We start from the raw sequence: 13,174 nt of genomic DNA, 5'->3' as shown, positions 1-13,174 counted from the left end.
GCAGACACCCTTTCTAGGAGTTTCTTTGCGGATTCTCTTGATGTGACCAAGCCTGCTACCATTCTAAATGAGGGTGCAGTTGTTTCCGCCATCTCACCTGATTTGAGTCGTGTCCTGGAGAAATTTCAGGAGCACAAACCTGAACATTGCCATATGGGAAAATTAAAATTGTATGTCCCTGACCCGTGGAGGAAAAGAGTAATGTCTGAAAGTCATTGCTCCGCGTTGGCTGGTCATCCCGGTATGGTACCAGAGATTTGGTGAGTTGGTCTTTTTGGTGGCCATCCTTATCTCATGATGTCAGGAATTTTGTGCAGTCCTGTGGGACTTGTTCTCGGTCCAAGCCCTGTTCTCGTTCTAGTGGGTTTTTGATGCCCCTGCCGGTGCCCAGGAGGCCATGGATTCATATCTCAATGGATTTTATTTCTGATCTTCCTGTCTCTCAGAGACTGACTGTTATCTGGGTGATCTGTGATGGATTTTCTAAGATGGTCCATCTTGTACCACTTCCAAAGTTGCCATCTTCTTCTGAGTTGGTGCCTTTGTTTTTACAACAGGTGGTTTGGTTGCACAGGATTCCTGAGAACATTGTGTTGAACAGAGGAGTCCAGTTTGTTTCCAGATTTTGGAGAGCTTTTTGTTCCAAACTGGGAATTCAGTTATCTTTCTCCTCTGCATTTCATCCTCAGACCAATGGGCAGACTGAGAGAACAAACCAGACTTTGGAATCCTATTTGAGGTGTTTCATATCTGCTGATCAGGATGATTGGGTCTCATTTTTGCCCTTGGCTGAATTTGCGCTAAACAATAGAGCTAGTTCTGCCACTTTGATGTCGCCCTTTTTCTGTAACTTTGGGTTTCATCCTCGATTTTCTTCAGGGCAGGTGGAATCTTTGGCCTGCCCAAATGTGGATTCTGTGGTAGAGAGAATGCAGCAGATTTGGGACCAAGTGCTGGATAAGTTGTCCCACTCTCAGGAAAAAGCCCAACGGTTTTCCAACCGGCATAGGTCCCCAGTTTAAAATGGGTGATATGGTTTGGTTGTCTTCAAAGAATATTGCTATGAAGGTTGCGTCTCCAAAATTCAAGCCAAGATTCATTGGACCTTATAAGATTTTGGAAATCCTTAATCCCGTTTCTTTCCATTTGGCTCTTCCAGTTACGTTTAAGATTCTTAACGTGTTCCACAAATCCTTGTTGAAGAGGTTTGTAGAGCCAGTAGTTCCCATGGTGGCGCTTCCTGACCCTGTATTGGTTAAAAATCATTTGGAGTATGAGGTAGAGAAAATATTGGATTCTCGTTTGGCTAGACGGAGACTCCAGTACTTGGTCAAATGGAAGGGTTATGGCCAGGAGGATAATTCTTGGGTCTCTGTTTCTGACATTCATGCTGAAAGATTGGTTCGTGCTTTTCACCGGGCCCATCCTGACCGGCCTGGTGGCGTGGATGAGGGTTCGGTGACCCCTCCTCAAGGGAGGGTACTGTTGTGAATTCTCGCTCTGGCTTCCCTCTGGTGATTACTGAAGGAGGTGGAGCTGGTCAGGTTGACAGAGGGGTTGCGAGTTCTCTTTCTGGACTCCCTCTGGTGGTTACTGGAGGTAGTGGAGCTGATCTGATTGACAGAGGCTTGCCACCTGATAATGAGGAAGACGATTGGAGATCTGGGGTTTCTGACTGGGATTTAAGACAGTTGACTCCCTCTATCCCTGTGGGTGATTTTCTTCCTGTGCCTCCTGAGGTCTGATGTCTCCTGCTCTTTCCCTGCATGTTCAGCTAAGTGGTTCATTTGCTATTCTGTTTGCATTTGATCTGGTTTTGTCTATCTTGCTTTGTGCGGGTCAGCCAGCTCCGGCTGGGGCTGTGCTGAATCACCGCTCATATGTTACTGCTTGTGCCAGTTTGTTTTGTCCCCTGTTATATTGGTCTCTTTTTGCTTTACTTTCAGAATATATCAGAGTGCTGATATAGTGGGGGCGAAGTCGTGCGACCTCAGTGTTTTTGTGCATCAGACGTGTTGGACTTTTTGCAGTGTTTTTGCGTGATTGCAGGCAGTGTCTTTCCTTTCCTGTCCTGTCTAGTCAGTGTGGGCCCCATCGTTTGCTCAGTCTATTTTTCTGCCTGCGTTTGTGTTTTCATCTTGTCTCACTGACAATATATGTTTTGGGGGCTATCTATTCCTTTGGGGTATGCTCTGGGGCAGTTTAGATTTCCCCTTTCTTCCCGAGGCGTCTAGGATCATCGTAGGCACGCTCCATGGCTACTGCTAGTTGTGTGGACAGGATCAGGGGTCTGCAATCCACTTTGTTTCCAACCTCTCTAGTTTTCTGTGGCTTAGCCTGGGCCTGCTATCCTTTTCGGTGACCCAATCATAACAGCGCCCGTATCTCTGTGCACCCACTGGTACCCGAGAGTCCCCACTGCACCCCTGGGTCTCTGCTAAGCAGTATATCTCTCTCCGCGGTGCGCAGTAGGTCCATGCTCTCTCTACCTTCCGGCGGGAAGTCTCTGACTTTTCTAACGCTAGTCTCTCCCTCTTCCTCTAACTTACCACGCCCCTTTTCTCCAGGTTAAAGGTTCTTTCCAGCTCCCATTTCCTTCCCCCCTGCAACACTGGATGCGGCCTCAGCAATTCCGGACCAGGTGTTTCATAGGTACCCACAGCCCAGTCTTCTTCCTTACAATTATACAAGGAAGGGCCCAGGAAGGGAATCATTATGCAATGAAGAGGCCCAGGATGGGGATCATTAAACCAGAATGGGGTCAGGATGGGGGTCATTATACCAGTTTGGGGTCGAGTTTGGGGGACATTATACCGGAATGAAGGCCCCGATGAGGGCCATTATACCAGAATGGAGTCAAGGGTGGGGGTCATTATGTCAGGAAGAGGCTCATGATGGGGGTCATTATTATAGGATGGGGGACATTATACGTGGAAGAGAGCCAGGACAGAGTATATTATAACAGGAAGGGGCCTAAGATGGGGGTCATTATACAATGAAGGGGTACAGGATGAGTGTCATTATATAATGAAGGGGAATATGATCGGGGTCATTATCCCAGAATGAGGTACAGGTCATTATACCAGAATGTGGATTTATAAACCAGGATGGGAGTCATTATACCAGGAAGTGGTCAAGTATGGGGGTCATAATTACAGGACAGTGCAATGATAGGGGCCATTATTACAGAAAGAGCCAGACATTATTACAGGAAGGCACAGTGATGGGGACACTAATACACATATGTATTTATAGGATCTAGAATGCTACAAAGGCCCTTACATCTAACCACCTTGGAGTTGAAGGCCCAGGTCCAAATTTTGCACCTTGGTCCATGGGACTTTAGTTACACCACTGACAACAGCATATTTGCTCTCAACTAAGAGAATCAGGCTGATTATGCAAATCACATTCTGATTAAACTCTGGTCAGAGTATGATCACAGTGAGACTCGACTTTCTTGGAAGAGGAGAAGATGGGAAAAAAATGTTCTCCATTCCATCAGTCTGTGTAAATGAAATGTTGCCACAACAGATGGGCTAATACAGTCCACCTTTTTTTTGCTATACAGTTGTGCTCAAAAGTTTACAAACCTCGGAAGAATTTTTTCTTTCTTGGCCTTTTTTCAGACAATATGAATGATATCATCAAAACTTTTTCTCCACTCAAGGTTAGTGGTTGGGTGAAGCCTTTTATTGTCAAACTACTGTGTTTTCTCTTTTTAAATCATAATAGCAACCCAAAATATTCAAATGACCCTGATCAAAAGTTCACATAACCTGGTGATTTTGGCCTGATATCATGCAAAGAAGTTGACATAAATGGATTTGACTGGCTACTAAAGGTAACATCCTCACCTGTTACCTGTTTGCTTGTAATCAGTGCATGTGCATAAAAACTGAGTGAGTTTCTGGGATCCAGACAGACTCTTGCATCTTTCATCCAGCTGCTGACCTTTCTGGATTGTGAGTCATGGGGAAAGCAAAAGAGTTGTCAACAGCAATGGCAAGGTAGTTGAACTATATAAAACAGGAAAGGGATAAAAAAAATATATCCAAAGTACTGATAATGCCAGTCAGGGGCATTCAAACTGTGATTAACCCCTTCATGACCCAGCCTATTTTGACCTTAATGACCTGGCCATTTTTTGCAATTCTGAACAGTGTCCCTTTATGAGGTAATAACTCTGGAACGCTTCAACGCATCCTAGCGATTCTGAGATTGTTTTTTCGTGACATATTGGGCTTCATGTTAGTGGTAAATTTAGATCAATAATTTTTGCGTTTATTTGTAAAAAATCAGAAATTTGGCGAAAATTTTGAAAATTTCGCAATTTTCAAATTTTGAATTTTTATTCTGTTAAACTAGAGAGTTATGTAACACAATATAGTTACTAAATAACATTTCCCACATGTCTACTTTACATCAGCACAATTTTGGAAGCAAAATATTTTTTTGTTAGGAAGTTATAAGGGTTAAAAGTTGACCAGTGATTTCTCATTTTTACAACAAAATTTACAAAACCATTTTTTTTAGGGACCACCTCACATTTGAAGTCACTTTGAGGGGTCTATATGGCAGAAAATACCCAAAAGTGACACCATTCTAAAAACTGCACCCCTCAAGCTACTCAAAACTACATTCAAGAAGATTATTAACCCTTTAGGTGTTTCACAGGAACTAAAGCAACATGGAAGGAAAAAAAGGACATTTTAATTTCTCCAACAAAAATTTTCTTTCAGCATCAATTTTTTCATTTTCACATGGGCAACAGGATAAAATGGATCCTAAAATGTGTTGGGCAATTTCCCCTGAGTACACCGATACCTCATATGTGGTCAAAAACCACTGTTTGGGCGCACGGCAGGGCTCAGAAGGGAAGGAGCGCCATTTGACTTTTTGAATGGAAAATATGCTGGAATATTTAACGCTTGCCATGTCGCGTTTGGAGAGTCGCTGTGTGCCTAAACACTGGCGCTCCCCCACAAGTGACCCCATTTTGGAAACTAGACCCCCCAAGGAACTTATCTAGATGCATAGTGATCACTTTGAACCCCCAGGTGCTTCTCAAATTGATCCATAAAAAAAAAAAAAAGTACTTTTTTTCACAAAAATTATCTTTTAGCCTCAGTTTTTTCATTTTCACATGGGCAACAGGATAAAATGGATCCTAAAATTTGTTGGGCAATTTCTCCTGAGTACACCGATACCTCATATGTGGTCATAAACCACTGTTTGGGTGCACGGCAGGGCCCGGAAGGGAAGGAGCGCCATTTGACTTTTTGAATGGAAAATTAGCTCCAATCGTTATCGGACACCATGTCGTGTTTGGAGAGCCCCTGTGTGCCTAAACATTGGAGCTCCCCCACAAGTGACACCATTTTGGAAACTAGACCCCTTAAGGAACTTATCTAGATGTGTAGTGAGCACTTTGAACCCCCAAGTGCTTCACAAAAGTTTATAACATAGAGCAGTGAAAATAAAAAATCATTTTTTTTCCTCAAAAATGATTTTTTAGCACGCTATTTTTTATTTTCACAAGGGTAACAGGAGAAATTGGACCACAAAAGTTGTTGTCCAGATTGTCCTGAGTATGCTGGTACCCCATATGTGGGGGGGGCACTGTTTGGGTGCACGGCAGGGCGCAGAAGGGAATGAGCGCCATTTGACTTTTTGAAATGAAAATTAGCTCCAATCGTTAGCGGACACCATGTCGTGTTTGGAGAGCCCCTGTGTGCCTAAACTTTGGAGCTCCCCCACAAATGACCCCATTTTGGAAACTAGAACCCCTAAGGAACTTATCTAGATGCATAGTGAGCACTTTGAACCCCCAGGTGATTCACAGAAGTTTATAATGCAGAGCAGTGAAAATAAAAAATCTTTTTGTTTCCTAAAAAAAATTTTTTTAGCTGGCAATTTTTTATTTTCACAAGGGTACTTGGATAAATTGGACCCCAAAAGTTGTTGTCCAGTTTGTCCTGAGTATGCTGGTACCCCATATGTGGGGGGGAACCACTGTTTGGGCACACGTTGGGGCTCAGCAGGGAAGTAGTGACATTTTGAAATGCTGACTTTGATGGAATGGTCTGCGGGCGTCATGTTACATTTGCTGAGCCCCTGTGTGCCTAAACAGTAGAAACCCCTGACAAGTGACCCCATTTTGGAAACTAGACCCCCCAAGGAACTTATCTAGATGTGTGGTGAGCACCTTGAACCCCCAAGTGCTTCACAGAAGTTTATAATGCAGAGCCGTGAAAATAAAAAATCATTTTTTTTCCCTCAAAAAAAATTAATTTTAGCACGCAATTTTTTTTTCACAAGGGTAACAGGAGAAATTGGACCCCAAAAGTTGTTGTCCAGTTTGTCCTGAGTACGCTGATACCCCATATGTGGGGGATGACCACTGTATGGGCACACGTCAGGGCTCGGAAGGGAAGTAGTGACGTTTTGGTATGCAGACTTTGATGGAATGGTCTGTGGGCATCATGTTTCATTTGCAGAGCCCTTGATGTACCTAAACTGTGGAAACCCCCCACAAGTGACCCCATTTTGGAAATTAGACCCCCCAAGGAACTTATCTAGATGTGTAGTGAGCACCTTGAACCCCGAAGTGCTTCACAGAAGATTGTAACGCAGAGCCATGAAAATAAAAAATCTTTTTTTTTCCTCAAAAAATGAATTTTTAGCTCGCAATTTTTTATTTTCACAAGGGTAACAGGAGAAATTGGACCCCAAAAGTTGTTGTCCAGTTTGTCCTGAGTACGCTGATACCCCATATGTGGGGAGGGACCATTGTTTGGGCACACGTCGGGGCTCGGAAGGGAAGTAGTGACGTTTTGAAATACCGACTTGATCGAATGGTCTGCGGGCATCATGTTACGTTTGCAGAGCCTCTGATGTGCCTAAACAGTGGAAACCCCCCACAAGTGACCCCGTTTTGGAAACTAGACCTTCCAAGGAACGTATGTAAGATGTGTTGTGAGCACTTTGAACCCACAAGTGCTTCACAGAAGTTTATAATGCAGAGACGTGAAAATGAAAAAATCATTTTTTTCCACAAAAATAATTTTTGAGCCCCCAATTTTTTATTTTCCCAAGGGTAACACGAGAAATTAGTCCCCAAAAGTTGTTGTGCAATTTTTCCTGAGTACGCTGATGCCTCATATGTTGGGGTAAACCACTGTTTGGGCACACGGCAGGGCTTGGAAGGGAGGGAGCACCGTTTGACTTTTTGAACGCAAAATTGGCTGGAATCAATGGTTGCACCATGTCGCGTTTGGCGACCCCCTGATGTGCCTAAACAGTGGAAACCCCTTTAATTCTAACTCCAACGCTAACCCCAACACACCCCTAACCACAAGCCTAACCCTAATTCCAACCCTAACCCTAATTCCAACCCTAACCCTAATTCTAACCCTAATTCCAACCCTAACCCTAATTCCAACCCTAACCCTAACCCTCTTTCCAACCCTAACTCTCTTTCCAACCCTAACCCTCTTTCCAACCCTAACCCTCTTTCCAACCCTAACCCTAACCCTCTTTCCAACCCTAACCCTCTTTCCAACCCTAACCCTCTTTCCAACCCTAACCCTTTTTCCAACCCTAACCCTAACCCTCTTTCCAACCCTAACCCTCTTTCCAACCCTAACCCTAACCCTCTTTTCAACCCTAACCCTAACCCTAACCCTCTTTTCAACCCTAACCCTAACCCTAATGGAAAAATAAAAATAAAAATATTTTCTTTATTTTATTAGTTGTGCCTACCTATGGGGGTGATAATCGGGGGGTTTATTTACTTTTTCTTTCATTTTGATCACTGTGAGAGTGATCAAAATGAAAGAATAGAATCTGCAGCCGGCAGATTCGGGCGGGCGCACTGCGCATGCGCCCGCCATTTTCTAAGATGGCGGCGCCCATGAACCGGACCCGCCGGACACCGGGAGCGACAGGGGGACTTAGAAGGTGCCGGGGGAGGTGAGAGGGGGTGAGGGGGGATCGGAATCTGGCGGGGAGCAGAGGGAATGGGAGGGGGGCAGATGATGACAGCGGCGGCAGATCGCCGCTGTCATTCAGTTGCAGGGGGGGCGATCGCAGGGGGGGGGTGGAATCGGTGTCTCCAGCCATGTCCGATGCTACAGCAGCATCGGCCATGGCTGGATTGTAATATTTCATCAATTTTCATTGATGAAATATTACTATCGCTCTGATTGGCTGTTTCACTTTTAACAGCCAATCAGAGCGATCGTAGCCACGTGGGGCGAAGCCACGCCCCCTGTGGCGAAGAACAAAGCCCCCTGTATCTGCGGGTCGGGTGACCTTTCAGTGACCTAGGTCACCCGACCCGCAGGGGGGCTTTAAAGTCATGACGCCACATAGGCGTCATGGGTCATTCTGGCACGACTTTTCATGACGCCTATGTGGCGTCAAAGGTAGTGAAGGGGTTAACAAATGGAAAATCTGGGGCTCTGTAAAAACAAAACCACGGTCAGGTACACCAACAAAAATTTTATCCACAACTGCCAAGAAAATTGATCGTGATGCAAAGAAAAACCCACAAATAAAATCAGCTGAAATACCGGACTCTCTGAAAACTAGCAGCTGATTCAAGATGCACAATAAAGAGATATTTGAAGAAAAATGGGCTGCATGGTCGAGTCACCAGAAGAAAGCCATTACTGCGCAAATGCCACAAGGTATCTCGTCTACAATAAGCAAAACAGCACAAAGCCTCAAAACTTCTGGTACATGGTAATTTGGAGTGATGAGACCAAAATTGAACTTTTTGGTCCCAACCATAAGCGTTACTTTTGGCGAGAGGTCAACAAGGCCTAAAATGAAAGGAACACCATTCCTACTGTAAAGCACAGATGTGGATCGCTGATGTTTTGGGGATGTGTGAGCTATAAAGGCCCAGAAACTTGGTCAAAGTTGAAGGAAAGATGAATGCAGCACGTTATCAGCAAATACTGGAAGCAAATTTGCAATCATCAGCTCTGAAGCTGCGCACGGGACTTACTTGGACGATCCAATATGTCAGTTATCCAAAACACTACATGTTATTGGCTAAAGCAAAACAAAGTGAAGGTTCTGGAGTGGCCATCTCAGTCTCCTGACCTCAATATTATTGAGCCAGTCTGGGGAGATCTCAAGCGTGCAGTTCATGATAGACAGCCCAGGAATTTACAGGAACTGGAGGCTTTTTGCCAAGAAGAATGAGTAGCTTTACCATCTGAGAAAATGAAGAACCTCATCCACAACTATCATAATAGACTTCAAGCTCTCATTGATGTTAGAGCGGGCAATACACGGTATGAAGAAATGAGGTATGTGAACTTTTGATCATGGTTATTTGGATATTTAGGGTCGTCATTATGATTTAAAAAGAGAAAACACAGTAATTTGACAATAAATGGCTTCAACCAACCACTAACCATGAGTGGAGAAAAAGTTTTGGTGTTATCATTCATATTCTCTGAAAAAAAAGGCAAAGAAAGCAAAAAGTCTGCCAGGGTATGTAAAGTTTTGAGCACAACTGTATATACAGTATGTCTAAGTTTGATACACATCCAGGGTTCTATTTTCACTACCTGTGCTGCACTTTAATTACAGTTTAGGTTTGTACCCAGACCTTAAGGGATATCCAACGTTGAGCAGGGGCACCATATCTCAATTATTAGGGTGCCAACCTTTGTGGATAGGTAGGTACACTTTTGAGATTACTAGGGAATTTTAAAGTTCCCCTATAAGCTATCCCATTTATTATTTCTTGGGCCTAATAGATGTGGCTAGATGGATGGGAGAGACAGAGTAACTATACGCGAACACCGTCATCCACTCGACCCAAAGTAGCTCCCCACCCCCATCAGTCAACCCAGATTACATTGATCAGAGCAAATGACGGCTGGAGTGCCTCCCACCCACGCAAGATCAATTCAGTTGGCAACGAATCATCCCATAAGTTGAGAACTGTGAACGCCTGGCGAAAGAGCTCTCGCCCGTGGAATGGCGAGTTAAAGGAGAACGGGGGTGTAAGGAGGAAGACCAGGCTGTGGGTGCAGACAGAACACCTGGTCCGGAACTGCTGAGGCTGTGCCTCTTGTTGCAGAGAGGAATTAATTTGAGGATGGAGAGGACCCATGACCTGCAGAGAGGGGGCATAGTAAGCCAGGGGAAGAGGGAGAGTCAAGCATGGGAAAAGGCAGAGAGTTCCCACTGCAGGGAAGAGAGAGCAGGGACCAGCTCTGCACCGTGGAGTGAGACCAACTGCAGAGCAGAGACCCAGGATGGGCGCAGGGGGGACTCCCGGGTACCAGTGAGTGTGCAGAGAGATGGGAGCCGAGGAAAGCGTTGTGGCAACCAGGTACCAGCAGGTGTGCTGAGAGTCGGGTGCCAAGTGAAGAATTGCGTTGCGGACATCCAGGTATTGGCGGGTGCACATGAAATCACACACTGAGTAAAGACTTGTGCAGAGCTTCACTCTTCAGCTCTGCAGTTCAATGGACAAGGGGCTTAGCGGGCAAAATCAGTGAAAGCCCTCTGCCGCCAGAAGTCGGACCGTGTGTTGGGCGAGGAAGCCTGAGGATGCAGCACCGTCCTCCGCAGGCATCCCCTCACCCATCAGACTGCAAGCTTGTAAAGGACAGCAGAGTCACGATAAGTTGAACCTTATAAAAAGACTGTTGAATTATAAATCCTTACACTGTTTAATTTGTTTAACCCCTTGTTGGCTCCCGGCGAGGAGCACCCCTCTTGTATAAAGTAAACCACATTTACTGTATATGTACAGATTCAGTTCTGATTTTTTTTTTTTACCTTTACAGTGTTTTTGAGAGTTTTATAGATAATTAATAATAGTTATATTTTAGGAGTCTATTTTCTTGTTAGTTTGATTACTTATTGGACCCCTGTTCTATGCAATATTTTGTTATTTTCCTGTCTATCTACTTTTCTATTTCAACATTATTGCAGACCAACTATTCTCTTTTCTGGCAGCAATATTTCCTCATGGATGTGAACTCTCCCTGCAGAAAAATGCTCTCCACACTGCAAAAATTGGTTAGGAAAAGTTTGAGGAACATGGCAAAAGGGTTTAAGGTGTTGAATTCGGTTATAAATTCCTAAGACATCAATCCAATTGAGCTTCTGTGGGAGGTGCTGGAAAAAGATATCTGATCTATAGTGGCACTACCTAAAAATGTAAATGATCTGCTGCTAACCTCTTGGAGCCAAATATGACAAGATACCTTCAGAGGTTTGTGTTGTGGATATAATGAAAGCTATTCTTTGAGTGGATCTACTGGAGAATCCTTGACAGTTTTTAAGCTTCTTGCGACAGTTTCCTATGTGGAAGTTTTAGAAAATCCATGGTTTGACAAAGAACGCATAATTGGTGTAGAAAGGCTGAACTTGATAGACCTAGATCTTTTTTCAACCTATGTAACTATGTATCTGAATGTGCCTAATGTTAATCTGTGCCATACAAACCTAACTTAATTCAGCGCTTTAGCCATATTGTTAGGTCAAAGTTTACCACTTGTTCAAACACCGTGAATGAGAAAATAATGTTGAATTTCTACAAAGTTCAGTATAATGAAGAAGTTTTGTGCTGGTCACAACTCACGGCAATAAAGCAAAGCACTTTTACAGAAGCCCTCCAGCCAAAATAACTTGGTTAAAGAAGTATTCCCATAAAATAATGTGATGGTATATTACTAGACTACGTAAGAAGAAGGACCGGACCGGGGGTACCTATCTTGCGCCGGGTCCGGAACTGTCGGGGTTGTCTCCTCTGTTGTCCAGGGCAAAGCTTAGAGTCCCGGACTGACCTTTGCTCCTCTGCACAGCAGGGGGCATGGCTAAAAGCAGGAAGCCTCAGCGCGCAAGTAAGCAGACAGACTTGGCGGGAATAAGCAGCGTGCGGCAGGTAGAAGTGAGTGCTCCTTCTCTTGAGCACCGGAATAGCGCAGGCCCACGCTTGAGCTTCGCTGCGATAACTCACAAAGACTGTGACCAGTATCTTGCCATGTGCCTGCTTGCTCCTGCGACACGAGGTGCCAGACGCTCCGGGCCCATGAGTAACACGCGTGCACGGCTTAGTAAGGACCGGGTGACTCACCGTGAACTGGGCTCTTACTCCCTGGTGTACATCTGTTGAGCCACGTTAGGTTCCGATAGTGTTGTAAACTGTACTGCACCCCTTGCAACAAACCCCGGACCAAGGGAGTCGTTAAAGATGCTGAGGACAAACCACTGCTATCAGGATTTGGCTCAAGGACACCCTCAGGATGACATCAGATCCACCACGTGCTGACCGTGTTGGCGCCACTGTACCCACTGTGGACTCTCCAGTCAGAACTGTGGCTATCTCTATTACATTCTTTACCTCATCCCGTATACCAACTGTTATACCCCTGTTTATCCTATCTCCTCCCTGCGTGAAGTATACCCCTGTTCATGTAAAACCGCTTTAACTCTTACTCTGTTTCCTGTCCGTTACTGCATCCCACAACCTGCTCACAGACTATGCCATCTCCTTTTGATCATCCCCATTGATCCTGATTGATTATTGTGGAGCTTGGGACCGATTTTTTTTTTACAGTACATCAACCCTAGTTGTCACTCACTGTACAGAGAAATACAGCACAGCCATAATCACACAAATGAAGATGGGCAGCAGTTCCCTACATATAGTTGTGCAAAGAGTGGCTGTGGCTTTTAAATGGGTTGTCCTGAACTAAAATATATCTGCTTTCTTCCCCAGTGTCACACCTGTCCATAGGCTATGCCTGATATTGCAGTTCAGCTACAGTGACATGCAAGGCAATTGAGCTGTATTACCAAATACAACCCATAGAAAGCGGTGGTACTGTTTCTAGAGACAACTGCCGTGTTATTTTTTTAATCCAAGACAGACCGTCCAATGAGGATCTCATGGATTAGAAAAAAAAGTTGTTCTTTTGTTATTTCTTTTTTATTTCTGCTCAATGAACAATGTATGTATTTTTGCAGCTGCTCTCCATTCACTTTTATGTAATTGTGTTGCAATACCAGAAGTGACCCAAAATACTTCTAGGGAAAAAACAAAGTCTTATTTTTAAATCTACAGAACCCTATTAAATTTAATGTGATGGGGAGGTTCTTTACAATTAATGATAGAGTGTATTCCGAATATGAA

Source organism: Dendrobates tinctorius, unplaced genomic scaffold (genome assembly GCF_039654945.1).
Source record: "Dendrobates tinctorius isolate UK_male_01 unplaced genomic scaffold, ASM3965494v1 ptg000039l, whole genome shotgun sequence".
NCBI lineage: Eukaryota > Metazoa > Chordata > Amphibia > Anura > Dendrobatidae > Dendrobates > Dendrobates tinctorius.
Note: the sequence above shows the minus strand (reverse complement) of the source record.